Genomic DNA, 26,270 nt, shown 5'->3' on the forward strand with positions numbered 1-26,270 from the left:
CCGATAGGAAGTATAATTACACCCTACGGATACGTCCTATCCGACGAGAGGACGATTATTACTTAAGATATACGTTAGGCGGTCTAGCGACTAAATTAGCAATACCGAAAGGCTATAGTAGCGCAAGGACGAGATATATATAACGTCACCCTCGAAGAAAAGTTATATACCGAAGAAGTACGAATAGTAGGACTACGGATCCGTAGCTAGTTAGAGCGACGTTAGGCTAATAACTAGTCGGAAAACGGACTAACTCTCTAGATTAGAGCGTTCTAAGAGAGTTCCTTAATACCGAAAGCGCTTAAGTATTAATAGTAGTCTTCCGTATAAAAGTTATCGTTAGCGGGTATCCGACGAGTATATTAATAGATTCTAGAGCGAGCGGGAACTTTGTATCCGAATTATTCGTTAAAAGCCGAAGGATCGTAACCTAAAGTAGAAGAGAAGGAGCGTATAAACTTATAGTAGTAGATAGGTTACCGCTACCTAGTATAGAACGAGAGACGATACCGTTACTACTAGCTATCTAATAGCACTACGAGGAAATTGTCTTAGATATTACTAATATAGCTAGTTATAATATTATACTAGGTATACCTTAGTTAAAACTAAGTTAATATAGGAATAGCTAACGCTAATATACGTTAAGGACGTATAATTATTCCTAGGACTAGCTAACTATAATAGGAAATTCATCGAGGGCTACTCTAAGATAGCGGTACCCCTTACGGAGCTTATAAAGAAAGACAAGAAATAGAACTAGAGCACGAAGGAAGATAAAGCGTTTAGGTAACTAAAGGAGCAATGCGCTTCTATACTAACGCTACGATTATTCGATAGGAATAAGGCGGTCTAGATAGAGATAGACGCGTTAGATAGAGCTATAGGAGCATATCTTATATAAGAGTATAACGGGAAACGATACCTAGTAGCCTATTACTCGAGAAAGATATTACCCGCGGAATAGAACTACGATATCTATAATAAGGAGCTACTTGCAATAGTTGTATTACTATAACACTAGCGAGTATACGCGGAAGGAGCACTAAGTCTTACGATTCTTTCTAATTATAAGAATCTAACTTACTTTACTACGACTAAAGTACTAACCCGAAGATAGGCCCGCTAGTCGGAGCTACTAGGACAGTATAAGTTCGAAAAGGCTATCGACGAGCACTCCTAATTTCTTTACGAGCATTGCTAATTTCTAGACCTCGACGAGCACTCCTAATTTCTAGACCTCGACGAGCACTCCTAATTTCTTTACGAATACTACTAATTTCTAGACCTCGACGAGTACTCCTAATTTCTTTCCGAGTACTGCTAATTTCTAGAGCTCGACGAATACTCTTAATTTCTCTACGAGCACTCCTAATTTCTTTACGAGTACTACTAATTTCTAGGCTATCGACGAGTAGTCCTAATTTCTCTACGAGCACTCCTAATTTCTTTACGAGTACTGCTAATTTCTAGGCTATCGCCGAGCACTCCTAATTTCTTTATAAGCACTACTAATTTCTTTACGAGCACTACTAATTTCTATACCTCGACGAGCAGTCCTAATTTCTAGGCTATCGACGAATACTCCTAATTTCTAACCCTATTTCTATTACGCCTTCCCGGGCTCTTTAGCTACGTCTGCGCCTACTCTAATCTTATCTAGCTTAAGCAATATTGTTATCGCACTATAGCGTATAGGTAACCTAGTACTACTACTACCTAGGTATAAGGACCTCCGCTATTTCCTTCGTAATTACCTAGTAGAGCCGGCTCTCGCGTACGTAGTCGGTATAGTAGCGATAATTTAGTAACTACGACTACTCGTACTTAGGTTATTATAATCTCGCGGTAATACCGCTAAGAGCGTCGTACCGGCGAGGATCTATTACCTACGTATACTATCGATTAAATACTCGTAGGTTAATATTAGTAGCAATTACAGGCTAGATAATTAAGCTAGTAGCCGCCTAAGTATAGTAGAAGGTAAATATAATAATTCGTTCTTATCGTATTATCCTCGGTTAGCGACTCGGAAGTATTCGCGGGCTAATTACTTAACTAGGAACCTACAACTTAATTCTCCTTCCTCCTTACGATATTAACCTTTTAAATATGTAACTATTAACCCTTTTCCTTAGAAACTCGTCTCTACGATCTCGCTATAGTCGAACAAAGTAAATAAAAGATAGTACCTCGTTACCCGCGCGACCCTAATAGGGCAGAATTTATATTCCTTTCCTATATAAATCTTATAGCTACGTCTTCTAGTAAGTATTAAACCTATCTATAGCATTATCTAGCAATAATAATCTAATAAAGTTATAGGGCGTAAGGCTAAGAAGTCTAAGGAGGAGGATAAGACTCTAAAGCAAGGATACGAGATAAAGAAAACAGAGAAGGTAGGAGAGAAGGCGGTAGTAGAGAAGGCAGGTAAGAAGGAGGAAAAGGCGGATACAAAGAAGGCGTAAAAGGAGGGAGAAGGGGGGGGGGGGGCGGTAGTAGAGAAGGTAGATAAGGTAGTAGGGAATTTAAAACGATTAACTATAAGATACGTATAAGACGATACCTAGTATTATCTTTAACGGGCTAGTATACCTATTCGATATATAAAACGATATTGTTATATCGAATGTCGTCTAAAGAATATTATATAGTAGCGAATGTTACTATTCGTACTTAGGCTTCTTTGTTTGCTTTCTCTCTTATTATCTGTCGCTCTATACTTGAGTTTAGTATACCTAATATATTATATAGCATATCCTACTATTTCGAGGATTTATCTTGCTATAAGAAACCGATGTTTTTTTTAATAGCACTTAGAAAGCTAATAAGCTAAGGCATTACAAATAGACGAAGAAAAATCTTATATCTTAGATCTGTTTCTTATAAAGTAATTATTAAAAAGCAATATTAGCGCCTATTTTCAGTAATTATTCTTAATCTCGTATACTCTAGAAATGTAGTAAATAATAAATCGACTATTCTCTAACTTGTCTAATTTAATTATATCTAACTTATCTTCGATATCTAGATCCGTACTAAGGTGTTTCCTCTTATAGCCTTTTTTTCGCCTTCTCGTTCGTAACCTTAATCGTAAACGAAGATTTTATATATAAATTCCGGAGTTGTAGCGAGCTTCGTATTATTAACTAATAACCTTAAACTTTACTAGGTACTTATATTATATAGGTACCGAAGCCTCAATCGAAGCTACTTCTAGATATCGAGCCTAGAACTTATCTAACTTAGCGAACCGAATAATATTTAGGCTATCGCTTTCTTCTTCCGCTATTTGTAGAGCTGCCTTTACTATATTCTCTAGCCTAGTTATACGCTCTCGCTCGATCGGCCGGGGCTATATTTTATTACTCGAGAGAATAACGCGCTCGATATACTAGAATATTCTCGACTCCTCCTCTACGAACTAGAGAGCCTATACTCTTACTAGTGCTTCTCCGACCTTCTACTTGCTATTAAAATAGATATAAATATTAAACTTAATATTATTTAACGGGGCGCGAGATTTTACTATCTAGTCGCGCAACTGTTCTATCTTCTTCTATATATATATTAGATTATATTCGGCTCTCTTATCGTTAATATTTACTTCGATTTCGGAGTATATTGTAACGCCGTTAAATACTTCTACTACGATCGTCTTAACTTCGTCGTAGATCTTTTAGTAGGTAAGCGAGAGGTTAATAAGATTCGATATCTGTTTCTCGACGGTACGAAGGTTTAGTACGTAACCTATTAGCTATATATTATCCGGAAATGCGACATCGGCTTAACGCGGAATAAGATAGCGATAGATGCGATTTCTAAGCTCGGGTAATAGACTATCGAGCGTAGATTTAGCTACGCCCTATAACTATTATATTAATTTAATATGTTTACGATATTTAGCGAGGCGTAGATTGCGTACCGCGACTATCTCTGTAATTATACTCTCTCGACTCGCCTTAGCGCCGATTAAATTCTCGAAAGTAGTATTAATATTAATTATAAAGAAGAGAAAAGAAAGGTAGTATAGTAATAAGGTATCGTCGCGCGAAGTAAAGTTAATATATTCTATTGTTCCTAAAAGTAAGCTTAATAGGACCTACTGTTGCCTATAGGAGCTTAGTTCGACAATAATAACTAAGATCGCCTCCTTATATCTAGGACCGGCCTATCGCGTTAGCCGTAGTAGAGTATTAGCCCTATAGTATATTTAATGTAATATAATCTTCTCTAAGCTATAGCTTATAAAGACTCTCTATAGCTAACCGAGGAGAATATAGAGCCTCCCCGATTCCTTTAATAAAGCCTCCTTATCTTAACTACGCTAACTACTCTACCCTAACTCGCTTTATACTCGCTCGATTCCCGATCTCTTCTTCTTCTTCTCCTTCTTCTTCTTCTTCTTCTTCTTCTTCTTCTTCTTCTTCTTCTTCTTCTTCTTCTTCTTCTTCTTCTTCTTACTCTCTACGGGTTCTCTTAATATTCCGCGGTTCTTACCCTCGTTATTCGTTAGAGCGCAATTATAGTTAGTACTACTTAAGTACTTCTACGTACTACGCGATCCTCGTAGCTAATATAATTATCCCTATCCTATACCGCGTTCCTTTATCTATAAGAACTTAATTCTTATCTTTTATATCTAAGATCGTAGCTTTATAGGTACGTAGAGTATCTATTAGCTTACGTATTATCTTATCCTTTTCTTCTATCTAAATACGTAGTACCGTTACGTACCTCGAATTTGCTTTCTCTACGCTTTTAGTAGATTTTTCGTACTAACGTAGGGAGTATTCTAATTCTACGACCTATCGACGGGCCTCGACTAGATTTATATTCGAGACTTCTAGCTTACGTTCGGATCGCTATAGGCCCTTTTTCGTATTATCTAATTCTTCCTATAATACTCGTAAGGCCTCGTCTAAGGACTAACTTTATACCTCTAATTCTTCGACTATATCGACTAGTTCTTACTTTTCCGATACCTAGATAGTATACTTATTCTCGTATTCCGATATAATGTCCTAGTAAGCTCGCCGGGCAATCTTAGTATCTTCTATATAGTACTCTTCGCGAGCCTAGGCTTTTGCTACTTCCGCTACGCCTTATCTATAGAGTAACCTCTAATTATCGCATTTATCCGACTTTGCTATTAATTAACGACGAGATATATCGAGTTGCTCGTCCGTTGCCTTTAGTACTTACTAGGCACCCTAGATTGTCTTCTTTAGGCGTATAATCTCTCCTATAGCCTCTTACTTACCTTGCTAATTACGCTGTCTTAGCTAGCCGAGCTCTTCTTACGTATTCCGATTACTCTCCTTCGCTATATATATCCTTTCAGACTTTCTTTTTCTTGCTCTAGTTAGTATACTGTATTCTTATGCTATAGTTAAAGTGCTACTAACTTTCCCCGCTCGGTATTTAAGTCTCGTTAGATCGTACTCTTTTTATTCTCGACCGTATAGAGCTAGTATTCGCTATTCGATTATACTACTTAAGTAGCCTTAGCGTCCGATTTCGCCTATTCCTCCGCTTCTCGAAGATACTAGATAGTCTCTTAAAGATTATAGAGCTTTTTCTAGGAGTATAGACTTTAGTGTTTCTATACGGATGTTTCGACCTCCTTTTCCTATTTCGCCTTTTATACTAAGTCTTTTATATCCTGCCTAAGCTTCTTAATAACTATAGTAGCCTTATTAATCCCAACCTCCAAATTACAAAAGACTAATTTTATAGCTTATAGGAGGCCTATATAAAGATCTATACCGTCGCTATCCTTATAATATATTGCGCTATCCTCCGTTATAGCTATAATCTTTAACTAGAACTCTCGGAATAGGTTATTATTAGATTGCTAGACGATATCGTATACGAGCTTATTTATTTAAGCTAGAAACGTACTAGACGCCCGAGACTCTCTAGTCTTTATATTTATAGTAGTGTTTATATACTAACTACACTCCTATAAGACCGCCTTATTGTATTTATTTAAATGTTTAATTAACTACTTATATATCGGACTCGCGTCCTCTAGCCCTCGATTATATAAACAATCTAAGAAACTCTAAAGAGCTTCGTCTACGCTAGGCTATCTATTTAGCGCTATAGACTCTCGACGTAGCGTAGGCGAAAGTTCTCTATACTACTATCCCTATCTAGAGGAAGTACTTATACGCCGCCTACTCGAGTTTGCCTTCGTAACTACCGCTATTGTAAGCTATCTAGTCGGCGTTATAGCGTCGTAATCTAGTACTAGTATACGCTAATAATACCGCTACGAAGGGGACTCTAAGGTAATATTTTGCTCGTCCGAGTCCGAGTTCTTAACTACCGCGATCGTAGGCTGTCTAGTTGCTACTGTAGAGTCGTAATATAGCGTTAGCAAACGTTCTCGGTACCGCTGTCCCCTTCTAAAGGAAGGGGACTCTATAGCGATAGATTCGTTACTCGATAGTGCGTTATTACCTACGCTATAATACTATTAGGGGACTCTTACTCTATTATACTATATACCGACTTTTCTACTTATAGTTTATCGCTTCTTCGTAAGGCCTAGTAATGCCGTCCCTTATACACTTATAAATGAAATTAGATAATTAGATATAGTAAAGGACGGAAACTAACACCACTACTACTACTTGTAGCAATAGTATAGGCTACCGAGGGTAACATAACCTATAGCAATATAGGCAGCTATATTTAGCAAGATAGGATAACGAGACTGTCGCTTAGGCTAATAACTAGAGCCCTGCAATATAGGCATTGTAGAAGTGTAATATAAACAATGTGCTATACGAGGTTGATGCCCTATCTACAATGTAGAAGGAGGCCTCTTATATAGGCTTAAAACTGGCCTATAGGTATAGGGCCGGTTACTAGCTAATATCCCTCCCTTTCTTCGTATCTAACTAGATACGCTTTACATTGCGCGCTCAAAACAAACATGTATGCGCGCTTAAAACAAACATATATGCATTCTTAGCATTCTTAGCTAAGGCTATTTTTAGAACTCCGCAATAATACCCCCGGGGTAGCATTAATCCTAGATACTATAATTATGCAAAAACAACTTCCTAAGTAATACTATATAGACCTACTGTTGCTTTAACGCGCCGTAATCCTTACTAGTAATAACCTTATCTACTAGTCGGTTCTCGAAATCTCCTCTATATGCGTTAAAGCTGTTAGCACCGAAGTACTATCCCTCGTAGAAAGCTTAATTAACGAGGAGGTTAGCAGCCTTTTCCTTCGTAGCATTCTCCTACTCGTATAGATATTCCTTAAGTCCCTCGTTATTAAGCTAGAGGATCTGTTTAACTTCGTTCTAAACAACGTAACTTAACTAAGGAATCCTACTAACTAGGGCGTCGGAGATGCAACTAAGGCCTTCGACTAAGATAGCGGTAGGGAAGGGGAACGGTACGAAGGTGTTCGAACCTAGAAGGGCGGTTAGATTGCGGTACGCCTTAGTAACCTCGGCGACGGTTAAGTTATCGTAACCCTTAATCTTAGTGCCGTCGATAACGCGAGAGTAGCCTAGGTTAATTAATATACGGTTGCTCTTAGTCTTTAGATTACTATATAGTAGGTATAGTATCTAAATAGAGACTTCGCACTCCTTTAGAGGGTTAAGGATCTACTCCGCCTTACGCCCCTTACTATTAGGCTAACTATCGAATATATAGTCGAGGTCGTCGTCGGTAAGGTGCTTATTAGTAAGCTTACCGATCTTGCTTAGCGGGACTAGGCTACGAGCCTTAAGCTTCTTAACCTAGTTCGCAAAGACCTCGGGCTAATATATGCCTTCGATAATAGTAGAGTAACTAGTCTTATCCTTAGATATAAGACAGACCTTAATACGTAGGTAACTAGCACCCTCGCTAGCTGCGAGCTTAACTATATCTTATCCGAGACGAGCAGACTCCTTAGAAGGATAGTTATTATAAGTACCGCTAACCTTAAAGAACTTAGTAGGCTTAGGGATAGAGATAAGCTCGTATACGTAATTAGGTCGAAGGGCGATAGCTAAGAGCTATAGGGTAGGGTGCTAGCGGACGATTTAGTTGCTTATACTATAAGTTTGAAGGGTATTACGGCCTTCCTACTTAGACTTAGGCATCGTACGTATATACTAAAGGTACATTTCAAACTCCTCCTATATTAGGTCGATAAGGAAAGGAAGATATACTCTACGAGGCTCTTACAACTAGCTAAAGACTTAAGGGAAGATAGTATTACTAGTCTAGCGAAAGCGGTCGAAGGAAGTGCCTTAGCTAAGGATACTAGTAACGAACTTGCTCTAGCGATCCGTTAGCGTAAGGGCGCGAGTAATAGTACTAGTAGGGTTAAACGCGTAGAGTCCTAGAGATATCGGGGCGGCAATAGGGCGTCTAGGAAACTAGTCCGCATAGGCCTAATTAGCCTTAAGGGCAGCGAAGGCGTCTTAATTAGGAACCTCGCGACTAATCTTTAATAGGCGGCCGACGAGGACAATCGCCTTAGTACTAGTATAGAGACTACAGACCTTAGCGGCCTTCTTAATATAGTTAGTACACATAGAGAACGGCTCTTCTCCTAGCTTGCTAAGGTCGTCGAGCTATTAATAGATAGATAGGGCGGTAGGAGCTTCGCCTATATCGGCTTTAGGAACTATATCGATCTTAGTAATAAGGTGCGTAATAGAGTCGCCCTTATAAGAACTATAGATATTCTTAGTTAATAGGATCGGCGAGAGCCCTCTATCTCTACGCTCGCTAAAGGAGCCTTCGGAGGAGATATCTTCTAGTAGTATATCTAGTATATTAACATCCGAGTTACTATAGTTAGTACTATAGTTAGCCCTAGAAGGGGCGCTATACTTCTTAGTAGCCTTGCGGAGGGCCTAGCGAGTATGTAATGCCTTCTTGCGCGCTACTTCGGCCTTAGCGCGCTCGTCCTCAACTTCCTAAGGGACCTTACGGTTGCGGGTCGAGCGACGGTCTTAAGCCTACATCTCCGTAGCGAGCGCGAGACTAGCAGCCGTATCGGCCTCTATTTCTAGGCGAAGAGCCTTACGTTTAAGGACATTAATAAAGGACGGAAACTAATACTACTACTACTACTTGTAGCAATAGTATAGGCTACCGAGGGTAATATAACCTATAGCAATATAGGTAGCTATGTTTAGCAAGATAGGATAACGAGACTATCGCTTAGGCTAATAACTAGAGCCCTACAATATAGGCATTGTAGAAGTATAACATAAACAATGTGCTATACGAGGTTGATGCCCTATCTATAATATAGAAGGAGGCCTCTTATATAGGCTCAAAACTAGCCTATAGGTATAGGGCCGATTACTAGCTAATATCCCTCCCTTTCTTCGTATCTAACTAGACACGCTTTACATTGCGCGCTTAAAACAAACATATATACGCGCTCAAAACAAACATATATACATTCTTAGCGTTCTTAGCTAAGGCTATTTTTAGAACTCCGTAATAATATCCCCGGGGTAGCATTAATCCTAGATACTATAATTATATAAAAACAACTTCCTAAGCAACACTATATAGACCTACTATTGCTTTAACGCGCCGTAATCCTTACTAGCAATAACCTTATCTACTAGTCGGTTCTCGAAATCTCCTCCGCATACGTTAAAGCTATTAGTACCGAAGTACTATCCCTCGTAGAAAGCTTAATTAACGAGGAGGTTAGCAGCCTTTTCCTTCGTAGCATTCTCCTAATCGTATAGATATTCCTTAAGTCCCTCGTTATTAAGCTAGAGGATCTATTTAACTTCGTTCTAAACAACGTAACTTAACTAAGGAATCCTACTAACTAGGGCGTCGGAGATGCAACTAAGGCCTTCGACTAAGATAGCGGTAGGGAAGGGGAACGGTACGAAGGTGTTCGAACCTAGAAGGGCGGTTAGATTGCGGTACGCCTTAGTAACCTCGGCGACGGTTAAGTTGTCGTAACCCTTAATCTTAGTGCCGTCGATAACGCGAGAGTAGCCTAGGTTAATTAATATACGGTTGCTCTTAGTCTTTAGATTACTATATAGTAGGTATAGTATCTAAATAGAGACTTCGCACTCCTTTAGAGGGTTAAGGATCTACTCCGCCTTGCGCCCCTTACTATTAGGCTAACTATCGAATATATAGTCGAGGTCGTCGTCGGTAAGGTGCTTATTAGTAAGCTTACCGATCTTGCTTAGCGGGACTAGGCTACGAGCCTTAAGCTTCTTAACCTAGTTCGCAAAGACCTCGGGCTAATATATACCTTCGATAATAGTAGAGCAACTAGTCTTATCCTTAGATATAAGACAGACCTTAATACGTAGGTAACTAGCACCCTCGCTAGCTGCGAGCTTAACTATATCTTATCCGAGACGAGCAGACTCCTTAGAAGGATAGTTGTTATAAGTACCGCTAACCTTAAAGAACTTAGTAGGCTTAGGGATAGAGATAAGCTCGTATATATAATTAGGTCGAAGGGCGACAGCTAAGAGCTATAGGGTAGGGTACTAGCGGACGATTTAGTTGCTTATACTATAAGTTTAAAGGGCATTGCGGCCTTCCTACTTAGACTTAGGCATCGTACGTATATACTAAAGGTATATTTCAAACTCCTCCTATATTAGGTCGATAAGGAAAGGAAGATATACTCTACGAGGCTCTTATAACTAGCTAAAGACTTAAGGGAAGATAGTATTACTAGTCTAGCGAAAGCGGTCGAAGGAAGTGCCTTAGCTAAGGATGCCGGTAACGAACTTGCTCTAGCGATCTGTTAGCGTAAGGGCGCGAGTAATAGTACTAGTAGGGTTGAACGCGTAGAGTCCTAGAGATATCGGGGCGGCAATAGGGCGTCTAGGAAACTAGTCCGTATAGGCCTAATTAGCCTTAAGGGCAGCGAAGGCGTCTTAATTAGGAACCTCGCGACTAATCTTTAATAGGCGGCCGACGAGGACAATCGCCTTAGCACTAGCATAGAGACTATAGACCTTAGCGGCCTTCTTAATATAGTTAGTATACATAGAGAACGGCTCTTCTCTTAGCTTACTAAGGTCGTCGAGCTATTAATAGATAGATAGGGCGGTAGGAGCTTCGCCTATATCGGCTTTAGGAACTATATCGATCTTAGTAATAAGGTACGTAATAGAGTCGCCCTTATAAGAACTATAGATGTTCTTAGTTAATAGGATCGGCGAGAGCCCTCTATCTCTACGCTCGCTAAAGGAGCCTTCGGAGGAGACATCTTCTAGTAGTATATCTAGTATATTAATATCCGAGTTACTATAGTTAGTACTATAGTTAGCCCTAGAAGGGGCGCTATACTTCTTAGTAGCCTTGCGGAGGGCCTAGCGAGTATGTAATACCTTCTTACGCGCTGCTTCGGCCTTAGCGCGCTCGTCCTTAACTTTTTAAGGGACCTTACGGTTACGGGTCGAGCGACGGTCTTAAGCCTATATCTCTATAGCGAGCGCGAGACTAGCAGCCGTATCGGCCTCTATTTCTAGGCGAAGAGCCTTACGTTTAAGGACATTAACGATAGGAGCCTCTTAACCTTTAACAATAAAACCTACACTATTAATACGATAGCCCTTCTCTTTTAGTAGATCCTTAGTTGTCTATATATTAAGATCGATCTAGACAATTGTATCGTAGTGCCGCTTCTAGTAGGATGTTATAAAGTCGTTAAGCGTAAAGGATAAGTTAAGTAACTACTTGCCTACCTTCTTACTAGCGGTAGACATACAATAGATTATAGTGCGGGAAAGGTGCTTAGCGCCTTAACGACGGACCTTGTACTTGTTAACGAACGAAGAGACCTGCTTTATACGCTCTTGTCTACCGTAGGCGAAGTTAATAAGGCTCTTAGGAAGACTGCTTAGTCCTCCCTAATGTTCGAAGGCCTAGTCGAGGGTCTTAAAGCGTAAGCGAATCTAGGTACCGGCCGTCTCGAGGCTATAGACGATAGGAAAGGCTTGTTCGATATCTATATCGTTAAGGACCTCGCGCTTAAAGACACGCTTACCGATAGACTAACGCAAGTTGTTTATACCGTACGCAACTAAGATAGTAGCCTTCTTAATGTTCCTATTAATAACGCGTAGCAGGGTGCGAGCGTTCTAGATCTTCTCTTAAGGGTCTTTAAAGGCGGTATTGATCTAGAAGCAGTGCTCGAGGCTAGTTATAGTAGCTAAGGCGCTATCGGAGGGAGCTTCGATCGGGACTAGTACGCCTAGGTTTAGGGCTCGTAGGTTGCTACTACTACTAGTATATAGCGGATTTAGGGCGCCGGAAGACATCTTAGTCGACCGGAGCGGAAAGGAGTTAGTAACGAGCTTGCAAAAACGTTCGTAGCTTGTTAATAATAATTAAAGGGTTTAGATAGAAGGAGGGGGAGGGGTAGGCGGTAGTAAGTTAGTTAGTATTTGAGTAGAAGAAAGAGCTTAGAAGGCTCGCCTTAAATAGGGTGCGAAGGTAGCGTAGTCCGTGTGTTCCGGTAAAGCAAACGGATAACGATTATATATAGACCCTAAAAAGTAAAGCTGTATACGAGACTCCTTTATTAGTAGGGCGGCTAAAGTTTAACAATCGATCTAGCTAATTGCTAGTAGCGACTACGCGCCTTTATTAACCTCTAGCTTTCGTAGATTCCCGCGTACTCGAAATGTAACTAGTTAGTTCGAGTACCTAGTAGTAATCTATAGTAGTAAGGCTAGCGGGGCTAATAACATCCCCGGGGTAGTATTAGCTTTTCTCTAGAGATACTCGGCAACTAGGAGCAAATCGCCTAGGCCTAGCGCAGCTTATATTAGCCTATAGCACTGTCGTTATAGATATAGCATTACCTTTTATAGCAGTAGGCATGTAAACGTAGCCCGTGCGTTCTTCTTTCTTCTAGATACTAAGCTTAGTAGCCTAAGGTCCCTATTCTTAGAGGCTATAGGCCTAGGTTGCTATGTCTATCTAAGAGCTAGGAAGGGAGAGGGATCCTCCCTTTCTTAGTGTCCTATACGGCTAGTGCTAATTAGGGCAGGAACATCCTCTAGTAGAGTATCTTATTATCGTTATTACTTAAGGAAGGTTGCTAGAGTCTAGGAATCTAGAGGGAAGTAGTCCTAAAAGGGTAGAGGGGTTAGGTTCGGCTATCTTCCTAATGCTACCCCCGGGATATTATTAGGAAAACACGCCTCGTATAGTTCTATCTAAGGAAACAAGAGCGAAGGAATAAAGTTATAGCAATATTAATCGAAGGTAAAGGCAAAAGCAAAAGACAATAATAGGATAAACTAAAAGCAACAAACGAGAGTATAAACATTAGTAGGAATAGATAATAGGTAAGGACTAAAGGTATAGGGCGGCACTGTATTAATAGCGCGGAGAACGATCGACAAGAGCGAGGAAGCAACGTAGTAGAGGTAGGCAGAGGTAAGGAAGAGCAAGCAATTATTTAGTCTTAGGATCTAGCTATAATTCTAGGCGGTCTTCGTCGCTAGACTAGTTAGGTTCCTCGGAGTTAGAGTTAGATAGCTAGAAGTCTAGTCTACTATTAGAATCGGAATTAATATCGGAAACGCTCTATATATAGTTAATCCGTATATAACCCTCCCTCTGTTCTTAAGTTATTCCTAATAGCTTACTAAGACGAACCTAGGGATAGGCATAGTTCTTAGGTAGAACAGGATCTATAATAGCGGTAGGATCCTCCTCCCGATAGGTATCTAAGGACGGTAGAGGGTCTATAGAGGCACTAACTTCCTCCTCGGTCGGCGGAGGGCGGGTAGGTTCGCGTAACTTAACGATCTTCTTTAGATTAGCCCGAGGGTAAGAGTGCTTTAAGGTAGCACTATCTAGCTCCTAAAGAAGGTATACGGAACCCGAGTAAAGGACCTCCTTTACTCTATAAGGACCCTTCTACTTAAAGGCTAGCTTATAGGAGTAACTATACTCTAGTTCGGACCGGTATAGAAGGACTATATCGCTAACCTTTAGAGGTTCCTAATCAACAGCATTATAGTTATTAAAATACTGCTTCGCCTCTTCCCGAAGCCGACGTTGTCGAGTAAGACCCTCTTAAGAAGTCGTAGTTATATCCTTAAGAGCCTTAGCCCGTAGGGCAAGGAGGTCTGCCCTAGTACAAACAGACCCCTAATCGTAAACGCCGTGCGTGCGGTAGGACAATTTAATAGGAAGAACGGCGTCCCTCCTAATTATAAGTTCCGCTAGTATAAGTCTAGTCGTATCGACAATAGTAGTTCGGTCCGCCTAGAGAAGGGCCGGGACGCGGGTAGAAATAGGAACTAATCTGTCGCTACTATTAGTTATCTTAGACAGGGCATTAATTAACGACCGATAGCCGCGCTTAATAATAGCATTCGACTAGGGATAGTACGGGGAGATACGAACGTTCTTAGCCCCGTACGAAACAAGTAGCGCTTAAACCTCCTTAGCTATATTGTTCGTAGCGTTGTCTAAGATAACCTCGTAAGGTGTTCCCTAGCGGCAAAACAGATCCTTAAATAGGAAGGTAGCTATATTACGGGCATTAATAGTACCGCAACCTTTGTAGAAATAATAGGCCTCCGGCTATCGAGAAAGACCCTCTCGAATAATATATAGGCTATTATTACGGCTAAGATAGACCCTATCGCTATACTACCGCTCTCTAACTAACTAGGTAGTAGGGATACGAAGCTCTCCCGGACGCCGGTAGCTATTCCTAAAGTTGCACTTAGGATAGCTCTTATAGTAGCAGGAGACATTAGCCTATACGCCGTCCTACTAGTAGCGTCGACGAAGGATATCGAAGGTGCCCTCCGCCGCCCGGTAGCCGAGCTTATCGTAAACGGAGCGAAGGATTTCTTATCGGGCTACTAGATCGTTAATAATACGCTAGAGCGGTATATTAATTATAGCCTATCGCTAAAGGATGCGATCTTTAATAAGGAACCTCCGAGAATAGCGAATAATACGACGGCATTAACTCCTTAACAGACTAGGAGCTCTCTTCGTATAGGTAAGGAAGTAGGCGATATTATAGGAGTCGTCGGAGTAGACCCTATTAAGGATATTATCCCTACCTAGTTCGCCCGCCTTAGCGTCGTCCTAGTCCTCGCTATTAGTAGTAGGGTCTTCGTTAGGCTAGTTACTAGGTTAGTCGTCGGTAGTAGACCTAGTAATTACTAGCATAGCGTTAATATAGAAGGCAGTAAAGAAGGTACGGTTAATAACCGCGTCGACATCCTCTTCTTCTATTATCTCGGCGATGTCTTCCTCTATAGCAGGCCTTCTAGAAAGGCTATCCGGTCTAGTGTGCTTCTTGCTAGGAATATAGAAGACGTCGAAATCAAACAAATAGATCTAGGCAACCTACCGAGCTATCGTAGAGTTAGGCAGGTCGGAGGCTATACGGTTAAGCTAATAGACTAGCGTCTAAGCGTCGACTTCTAGGCGAAAGAATACTCTAAAGAGCTAAGGTCGGAACTTCTTAAGAGCCTTATAGACACTAAGGCACTCTCGCTTACTAGTATCGTATCGGGCCTCGATAGGTTTCTATAGACCGGACTCGTACCGGATAGGGTAACGTAAGGAGGGCTCCTTACGATTACACTATATTAGTATCTCGCCGTAGCCGTCCCCGCTCGAGTCGATAGCAACAATTAGTAGACCTGCGCCTTCCGAGTAGTTAATAGAGGTAAGCGTAGGCGCGCTAACAAGTGCCTTAGTAACCTTGTCCTTAGCGGCTTAGTAAACGGAGGTCTATTTAAACTCTGCATCCTTCTTAAGCAAGGCATATAGAGGCTTATATACTAACGCAAAGTTTTCGACCTAGATGCGGAAGTAGGAGACTACTCTAAGCTAGATCCGGATATCTTTCTAATAGGTAGGGTCTAGCTAGGACACAATCTTTAGGACCCGTATATTATTAGGATAGCGGCCGTTCTTATTAGTTATAAACCCGACAATGTTCATTCGTTTATATAGGAGCTGAAGCTTCTCCCTATACACCGTTAGGTTAGCTCGCTCTAGGTCGCAGAGGATACTATCGAGGTTCTAAATGTGTTCGAGAAAGAACCTACGGATACTAGGCTCTACTTCTTTATTGTCGTACCTAGTTTTAGGGCCCTTAATGCCGATGTCGTTAAGGAAAGGCATCGCTATATAGGAGATATAGGCCGCGAGGACTTAGTTTATAATACGAACGAACTAGGCTACGGAGTTAGTCGCCCCTTATAGAAGGGTAGTTTGTCTATATAGCCTAAGAGGTATCTCGAAACTAGTAAGGTCGCGGCTATTAGGATAGAGAGGGATCTAGTCGTAGCCCGAGAAAACATTAACTAGTAAGGCTATAATACAGTTAGTAAAGGCTTCTAAGAACCTATTAGTCTCCGGAGGAAGATTAGCATCTCTAATCGTAACTGCATTAAACTTTTGTATAGCGTTAATTAGCCGATACTTCTTTAGCTCCCTAGGAGCTATCTTCTTCTAAACTAGGAAGTATAGATTGCGATACGAGGCATAGGAAGGCTCTAAAGTGCTAGCCTTTACACGCTGCCGTATTATGTCCTTAACTACACCTCTTAGGCTTAGGTTTAACTTAAACCCTAGGTAAGCCTAAGGCTTATACTCGATCGTTCGGATTCTCTATAGAGGGGCAACCTCCGGGTTGATCCTGCCTAGATACGTGAAGTTATATACTAATACGGCTTCGCGGTTATATAGAAGCTCGTATAGCAAATCTAGTTCGAGATCCGAAAGCTCGATACTAGGTTTGATATTCGCTAGTCTCTCCGGCGTTAGCCTCGATCCCCTAGGAATAGCGGAGAACTTTTTAGTAATATACCTCTAGTCGTATAGACTATCCCTAGGTGTTAATATCGCTTCGCGGTTAAGGCACTTTTGTCGCTAGTTAGGATTTCCGCTAGGATTAGACCTATCGGTTATATATACGCTGCCCTTTACGGGCTTAATCTTGTTAGCTACTCTCTTATATAGGGTATATATACTAACCGCTCGTAATACCCGAGCCCTCTCTCTTTAACGTTAGGCCCGGAGATTAGCGTAGTAGAACAGCGCGTAAACTTTATTAGAAGTCTCCTTAAGTCGGTAGGTATATAGCTAGTAATCCTAATTTATAATTCCGGCGAAAACGTTAGATTCCTAATAACACCCCCGGGGTAGCATTAGCTCGGCGCTCTAATTAGTTAGTTCGGATTCGGGCTCGGGTAGATCCGCTTCCGGCGGCGATGCCTACGATAGCATTATTACCGAGATTCGTATACTAGGTAGTCGTTGTACTATTATACTCGCTGTCGCTTCGAGCATTCGTCTTCTTAGTGTAGAGCCTAGGAACTAGCCTTATCGTACGGAGCGGCGCACCTCTAGATATAACCTATTTAAGCTATATTAACTTATAGCGCAGATTGCCGGTCTTATAACCGCACTATAGCGTTTCCCGAAGAGCGTTTAGAAGTAGCAAGGATATCCTCGTAGGATTTGCAGCTAGTGTTTCCGATATAACTAGTAAATACGACTCGGTTGCCCTTCTAGTTAGCGATAGTTCCTTCCTAGGAGCTATCGTCGTAGTTGCGCTAGACACCCCGGGTTATACGAGACTATAGTCGACCTAGAATAATTAGCGTATTCGGGTTAGCGGCAATCTAGAAGGTAAAGGAAAAGCATATGCCGAAAGCGTCTACTATAATATTATAGCAGGTACCTACTAGCGCAACCTCCCTATTTACTCCCTATATACTAAGGGAAATATCTCTGTTTATTAGCAGTCGGAGCTGTTTAGCCTAGCGCTTACTTATAATAAGTGACTCTAAACTATTATTAAGTATTGCTAGCAACTGCTAACTATAGCTTCCGATAATAACTTAAATATAGATAGCGGGAACGACGGCAAAGGAACGGGTAACTACGGAAAGGTCTATATTATTAGGGATAGAGTAAAGTTCCTTAGGTCGAGGAGGTCCTACTCGACCGATTTGTTAGCTAGTAAATCGGACAGCCTTAATAGAAACTAAAACCGAAGCAGAGTCGGCATTATTATTATCCCCTCGGCCTATCTCCTTAATCCCCTCTTCGTTAGCATTATCGATAGTCTCCTAGCTCTCGTAGGTCACTAATTCGCCTTCTACTAACTCTAGGGCCCTTGAAAATTTAGGAAGGAACTATAGGGAAGAGACGTCGATATAGTCCTCTCGCCCCTATTTACGTCGGAGGGCTATAAGATCTTTTATAAAGGTAGTATCGTTAGGAATCCGGCTCTAGAATAGGTTAGTAGGCAAACCGTATGCTAGAAGCTCCCCTATAGATACGTTAGACTTAAGGTCTAGGAACTATAAAGCCTAGAAGAGAGCATTTGCCTTTGTATCGTAAGAGTTAGTAGGCCCGGTACTATACTTCTTTATATACCTATTAAAGCGAAAGCTCTTTAGGTCGGCTAACTTTCGTTTATAGGCCGGCGGGTTAGCTAGGCCTAGGGTACTACTAAGGTCGGTAGTAGCATCCTCTATATCGACATCCGGAGTCTCTAAGACCTCCGGAGAGGCTATACTAGCTCGGGTTGTACGGTCTTTAGCTGTCTAGAGTGTCTTAGTCTTAGCGACTAATTCTCGCTGTTTCTTAGCCTTATTAGCTACCTGCTTCTTAAGTATCCTAGTAGGGGCTGCCGTACTAGGGCGGATAGGGTTCTACGGGCTCTTACCCTTGCCCTAGGACTAGGCTTAGGACGACTAAGTTTAGGACCTTGTAGTAGCGTAGACATCTATACTGTTCTTAGTAACCGCGTAAATATTAGTAACTGCGTCTGGGTCCTAAGATACAAAGTTGACTTTAATAGGCTTAGTAGTACTATCGCTGCTCCGCTCCTTAACCTGTTTTGCCCTAACCTTCTAAGTTTCTCGTTTAGCAATAGTAGCGAGGGTACTGTTCCTAGTGTCCTTAAACTCGATCTTGCTACTATACTTCTTCTCTAGAAGACTCCTAAGTTAAGGCAGTTTCGGGGCTCTACGATCCTACTCGAAGTCAATCTTATCGCCGGTATCGGTATAGTAGAACCGACTATTTACTTATATAACGAGCTTCCTCTTAAGAAGCTCTTTCTAGATAGGGCAGTCTAATTGAATATGTTTGAAACCGCCGCATATCTAGCACTTGCTATCTAAGTTAGAATAGATCTTCCGTATAGCGTAGACGTTAACTAAAGGGGCCTTAGGGTAGTTAGGATTAGAGACCTAGTAGACTAGTAGTATATCCTTTAGTATACTAGTATTAAGGACCTCCCTAACTCGCTATAGTGCTTTCGTATTAAGGTTAAGCTAGGCTAGGGATTTAGCTAAGTCCGTAACGTCCTAAGAATGCTTAGTAATAGTAGGAGTTACGGTACTAGGACCACTTTGCGATTTAGGAAGAAACTTAGGCCCTCTAGTTCCCGAGGTATCGTTCCTTACCTAGGCTAGGTTATTCCGGTCCTCGCTGTAAATAAACTTCTTTGCGTTAGCGGAGCTATTAATATCGTCCTTAATAGCCTCTAGGACCTCTTTATACTTCCTAAAGGTCTCGGGATTGGCTTCGCTAAGCTTGTAGCGACGGAAGACACGCTTAGCCGTAGACTACGGCAACCCTTTAAGGAGCAGCCTCGTTCTCTAAGAATTCTCGAGGTCCTACTAGTCGATGCCGTCCGCTAACTTAACAAACTCGCGGACGTACTCCTTTAGGTCGTTATCTTCGGTACGCCTCTCTATATAGAGGTTCTTAAGCTACGTACGACTGCCTTTAATGCGACGGCTATCGCGATCTCGATACTCCCTTATAAAGGCCTGCTTAAAGACCTCCTAGTCGGTATTAGACTTGTCGTCCTTTTCTAGGTAGCTAACTAGGGTTCTAAGGGTTCGGTAAAGCTTAGTAATAGTAGTCCTCGTAAGGGACCGGACCTTGTACTAGTCCGACTCCTCTTCGAGTCCGTACTCGGCTAAGTTGTCCTTAAAGCGTTCTACGTACGCCGTAGCGTTCCACCCTTCGAATAAAGGGTTCCTACTGCTTCCTAGCTCTAGCGGGCGACGCCTGTTCTAACGGAGAAGGTTAGTTTACCCTTAAATTATCTTTATAACGACATTGTAGAGGGCCTCGGGCGTAGAAGGCTCGATAGCCCCTAGTTCGATAGCGCTTATAACAACTAGTCGTCGCCTAATTTCTTCGTTAATAGGGTCCGGTAGGTTATTAGATTCCGAAGATTCCGCTAATTCGTAATGCTCGCTTTCGCTAGAGCTTATTCGATTATTATAAAGTAGTTAAAATAAAATGCTATAGGAAAGTGTTTTTAGTATATGTTGTAGGTTTAGTTTGTTTCGATATTGCTATACGAGAAAATGGTATGCTAGGCTGTTTTCTTCTAATATTACCCCCGGGGTAGTATTAGAGTTCGGCCTCCTAGGGGTCGCCTAGACACCCCTAGGAGCTTTAATTTAGTAAATTTAGACAAAAGCCGCTCGGAGGAAGGAACTGCAATCTCTATTTATACCTAGATCCTAGAAACTAGCCACTTTACTAACTATCGTTATCTCCTTTAGCTAGGCGGGGGGGCGGGGACCTTCTTTTTCTAGTAGAAGGCTAAGCACTATCCGAACGAGGCAGCGAATCCCGAAGCAATCTACCCGGTTAATAGGGGAACTGTCTAGGCATCCGACCTGTAATCTAGAAATTGCTATCGTATAGATAGTCTTAGTAAACTAAGCAAGGCCGATAGGTGATTAATCTATCTCCTCCTTAGGCGGGGCTTATCTCGAGCAAGCGGTACTAAATAGATCTTCGACCCGGAGCCGAGTCCTTAGAAGCTAGCTATAGTTATAGACTAGGCCCTAAGCTATAACAGTCCTAAGGGTTTGTAGCTTTTCGGGGTTAAAGCGATGCCCTCGTTAAGAGGTTTCTCTACTTATCGTAACGGCCCCTTAAGATACTTCGGTATCGTCCGTATCGTAGGCTCTTATCGTGCCCTCGCTTCGGTTATAGCTATTCGTGCCTAGAGACTACCTTCAACATACTCGAACCTATTAGATATAAAGAGATAGCCCTACCTTCGGCTCTAATAAAGGACGGAAACCAATACTACTACTACTACTTGTAGTAATAGTATAGGCTACCGAGGGTAATATAACCTATAGCAATATAGGCAGCCATGTTTAGTAAGATAGGATAACGAGACTATCGCTTAGGCTAATAACTAGAGCCCTACAATATAGGCATTGTAGAAGTGTAATATAAACAATATGCTATACGAGGTTAATGCCCTATCTACAATACAGAAGGAGGCCTCTTATATAGGCTTAAAACTAGCCTATAGGTGTGGGGCCGGTTACTAGCCAATAATAGTATATTAAGTAGTAAGTAAGGCAGGCTCGAGGTAGCCTAATATTAAGGTAACACTAGTAATACTAAGAATATATAATTATTATAGCAATAGCGGGGAAGGCAGTTCTCCTTACTATACTATGAATTTAGCCTAATTATATAAGATGCCTATATAGCTACTACTCCTATAACGTATAGAAGTCTTTATACTAGTATATAGATAATATTTACGTACTTATTTACGCTCGATATACGCCTAAAACACTAAGACGGACGCCTTCTACGAAGCAACGTGCTCTATCTAATCTGTCTATTCGGTTTTGTATCCTAATTCTGCTCTATACCGAACCTAGTAGTAACTTTAATACTAGGATTTAAACCCGTCGCTTAAGGTAGATAGATTTATAGCGTCTAACTCGCAGCTCTACTAATTAAACTTCTTATTCTCTCTTCGAATATCTAACCCCGACTTTAACGCTAACTATGCGGTCTTCGCGGTAAGCCCTACGCCCTCGTATTCGGTTTTAGTTCCCGATCGATAGACTTTCCTTATCGATATTAAAGTAACAATCAAGCCTGTAACTATTTAGCATATTGTTCTAGTATATAATAGAAGGTCTATACCTATTATATAAGTGCTAGCCCGAAACCGTACTATACGATTACTAACTAAATAGCAAAATAATAGACGACTCGGTCCGGTTGTTCGTAGATCTAAATTTCGCTAAGTATACTAAGGATAAGGCTAGACAAGATTACTACTAGGACGGTTAAACTAAATATCTTAGCTATAGAAATTTGCTGTATCTATACTAAAGTAGTAATCGGATATACTAGAATGTTAGTAAAAGCCTAAAAGGTTGTAATACCGTTCGCAGACGAGTATACCCTAGGCTTAATATACTACAATATAAGACGGTATCCTAGTAGTATAGTAAAGATAGCTATAGTTAGTACGATATAAGTTGTTACCGATATAGCGTTAAGTAGTATAATATTAATAAAACTACTAATTAGTAGGTATATAGGCGCTAATATCGAGGTTAAGCTCTATAATAGAAAGTATACGTCTCTCTATTATATATATTCGAGTGCGATAGATACGTATATCCCTATTAGAACGATATAAGACACAAAGCTAAATCCGAAGAAACATCCTAGTAGCCGCTAGAATCCGATAGAAGAGAGTATACTAGCTACGCTAAGTTAAAAGCAGGCGAAGAAGAATACTTAGTAGGCGATAAAAGTAACGAATATCGAGAGAATTAAGGCGGTATAGAGATACGTACCGTTCTTAGAATAGAAAGAGTTACCTTAAATCTAGCTACGAGGAAGTCGCTCGCTCCGCTATCTAGCTAATATATTTCGCGCACTCTCTACTACGATATTAATAGCGGCGTTTAGCACGAAAAGAGTTATACTAAGAATAAGCGCTATCTGTCTATTACGAGCTTTAGTGCTTTGCTCGAAGCATATATCTAGTAATAGGAGATTGTATATTAGTATTAGTAACGCCGGTATAGCGCCGCTCGAGAATAAAGAGCGTATAGCGGTAGCGATAGCGAGTAATGCTATTATATCGTAGATCGGGTAGTATAATTTAAATAGCTATTAGAGGTTCTTCGGTATCGTATAGAGAGCTTTAGTATAGCCGTCGTACGTAGGTAAGGATAGTTATAGTTAGTAAGCAAACGTCGAGCTAGTAACTTTACCGTAGCGGCTAATTTTCGGTAGTTACGGCGAGGGCGGCCCGCACCTTCTAAGTTAAGTATATAGGTATATATATAAGCATAACGCAACTTTCTTATTCGTTTCTATATAATATCGCCGCAACCTTACTACTATTATCGTTATTATATACGCCGCAACCTTACTACTATTATCGTTATTATATGCAATATAGTCCCTTAGGCGGGTATAGATTGTATTATAATCGTATAGCGGCTTAATTCTTCGAAATTACATTATTAATCTTTATTGTTCTCGGTATAATCGTTAAGGGCACTTAATTCTATCGTCGAGAGTGCGCGTATATCTAAAGTATAGCGCGGAGGTACGTCTTAAATATACTTCGCTCGTAGCGAATTAGAGATTACGACTAGGACGCAATATTAATTAGCTATAATAGTCCGTTATAGCTAAATCGCGGAGGAGTTCGACGCCTAAGTAGAAGCACTAAGGAGATTAAATAGTATAATACCTAATAGTACATAATCGCGCGTAATCTAATCTAATTCTAGTTACTTCTACCCGCTTTAGAGCCCTCGATTAGCTAGCCTAGAAACTCTTTAGGATCGACTATACGAAAAACTCGCCTATAAACTAGACTACGTCTATCGACATTCGGGCTAATAGTACTACGAACTCGCCTCTAAATTAACCTATATATACTAGCACCTAGATAGATACTATCGTAAAGGTATTTAGTATTAGTATAATCGCTATCTTAGTAATCCTACTCGCGTTTTCGCGTTCTACGTTAAATGCGAACAGATTAGCCGGTCGTATATAAGTTAGAATAGAAGAACAAGAGACAGAGAGAATAAGAGAATAAGTCGCGATCCCTCTATAGTATATATACGAGGGGTCGATAAGGGAGCTAAGAGAAGTATATAAGCGAGAATTAATAAAGATAGCGGCGCTAGAGGAGGTAATTCGATAAGATAATATAGAGAGGGAGGCCCTAAAGGAAGCACTTCGACGACAATTGCTAGAGAACGAGACTATTCGCTAATCTGCCCTATATAAGAACTAATAGAAAGAGAAGCTCCTATAATAATATAGGTAGGGAAGGGAGCAAGGGCTCTAGAACATTTATATATATTTTAAGGTCGATAAGACAGCCGCCTAGAAAAGCATAACTAGGTTCGCGAAGAGTGCTTATAAGAACCGAATAAGGATTACAGATCGAGATTGAATATGTTAGTATCGGAGCCGTAGTAAAATAAGAGATAGGTCGGAGATAAATATACTTATAGCGACTTCGAACTATTATTTTAGAGCTAGGCATCTTCTATTAGCTCCGCTAACTATTACGCGAGACTCATTTATAGGATAAGTTCCTTATACCTATTACTATTATTAATAACTTCCTTTATAAGATTCCCTTAAGATTGTTACGCCTATTGCTCTTATCGCAATATTGTAGATCTCGTTTCTCCTTCTCTAAAACTCCTATTCTTGCCTCTAGTTGCTTTATCCTATTCTCTAACTTTCTTATCCCTTGCCCGATTACCTTTATTATTATCCGTCCTAGCTTCGAGGATAGGTCTATACCCTTCCTTACCTAACTCGATATCTCCCTTATAGTCTTATCGTCCTTAATATCTCGCCTTACCCTATAAGCGTCGTCTTCGAATTGTAGACTTTGTATATATATAGATAGCTATTATAGCCTACGGCGTAGCATCTTTAGAAGATAGTTAGCGATGTCGTATATATACGAGCTATAGCTACTTTACTATCTAAAGAAAAAAAAAACTTTTTTTTGTTCTAGAAATCTCGATATCGTACGAGTAGGCTTCGTAGGTCTATATAAAATAGAAACCCTCCGAATACGAAGTAGACTTAGGGTTTGTTAGAGTTGCGAGCTGTATAGCACACTATGCCTAGCTATTTATAACAAGATCTAGTAGAGGATAGTAGGGTTTGAGAAAGTCCTATTATATTAGATATTTAGGCAAGTAGAGTATACCTCCGTCGCGGGAGCTAATAGCGCTTAGGTATACTAAAAGGCAGGTAGTAATAATACCCCTAAGCCGGGATCGGGCCGTATATATCGGACACATTTATACTATATACATCTATTTAGTACTATACTACGTACACTCTATCCTATCGTATCCTTCTAACTAAGCCGGCCTTTCTAGTATACTCTCGATATTTTGCTATAACCTCTTCTACGACTATCTAGTAGGATCTACACCGCATCCGATCGCTATTAGCCGTACTTTATATATAGCCTTCGAGGTTCTTCTATAGCTATTCTTTATTACCTACTACTAGCAATCCGGCAATTACTAGGCTGTATTTTATATACGGCCCTCGAGTCTTTCCCGTAGCTATCCTTTACTACTAGTAATAGCAATCTAGCAATTACTAGGCTGTATTTTATATATAGCCCTCGATAGTCTCTAGTAGTTCTTCCGGTTAGTATACTAAAAGTTTTTATCCCGGTATTGTGCGTATACTACGAATTATTATAGTACGAGTATTCTTATTAACGCTACTACCTAATACATTGTCTACCGACTAACAACGATCTATTAACTAATGTCGATATATGCTCCGCTATCGCGAGCTCCTTAAGGACCTCGATAACTACGGGTTACTTATTACAAAGTCTCTTCGCCTATAGGTTAGGTATTTAAACTAGCAGACTATGTCTAGGTTTAAGGACCGTTCTATACGCGATTTTGCTTTCTATAACCCTAAATCTAGATATATAGTCCTTCCTCTTAACGAAGAGATAGATCTGCCTATACGCCTATAGGCATTTATATACGAGACGACTAAGGCACTTACTTTAAAGGATATACTAGGGCTGTTGCCTCTAGTTTTAGGGACCTTCTACCGCGGCTAGGCGTCTAATACACTACTAGATATATTAAGGGCGGGATACTAGGATGCTTTTTCGGATGCTAGCTTATCTAGCGTATTCCTTACGCTAATAACAAGCACTTCGTAGTTTGTATCTAGTCTAATTAAACGGAATAGCCCTTACCTAGTAGTAGAGGCACCTAGAGGGACTACAACTATAGCACTAGTACTCTATATAGACGAATACTAGGTATATATCCTTTTGTATATACAAGATAGTAGAGGGTCTATTAGAGTTTAGAATTCGATATCTACTAGCTATCGCGTCCGTAGCGTAGCTAAGCGTTTTGCAAAATAGATTTTATTTAATCCCGCGATATA

The sequence above is a fragment of the Pseudocercospora fijiensis genome (assembly GCF_000340215.1).
Source record: "Pseudocercospora fijiensis CIRAD86 unplaced genomic scaffold MYCFIscaffold_4, whole genome shotgun sequence".
In the NCBI taxonomy this organism is placed as follows: domain Eukaryota; kingdom Fungi; phylum Ascomycota; class Dothideomycetes; order Mycosphaerellales; family Mycosphaerellaceae; genus Pseudocercospora; species Pseudocercospora fijiensis.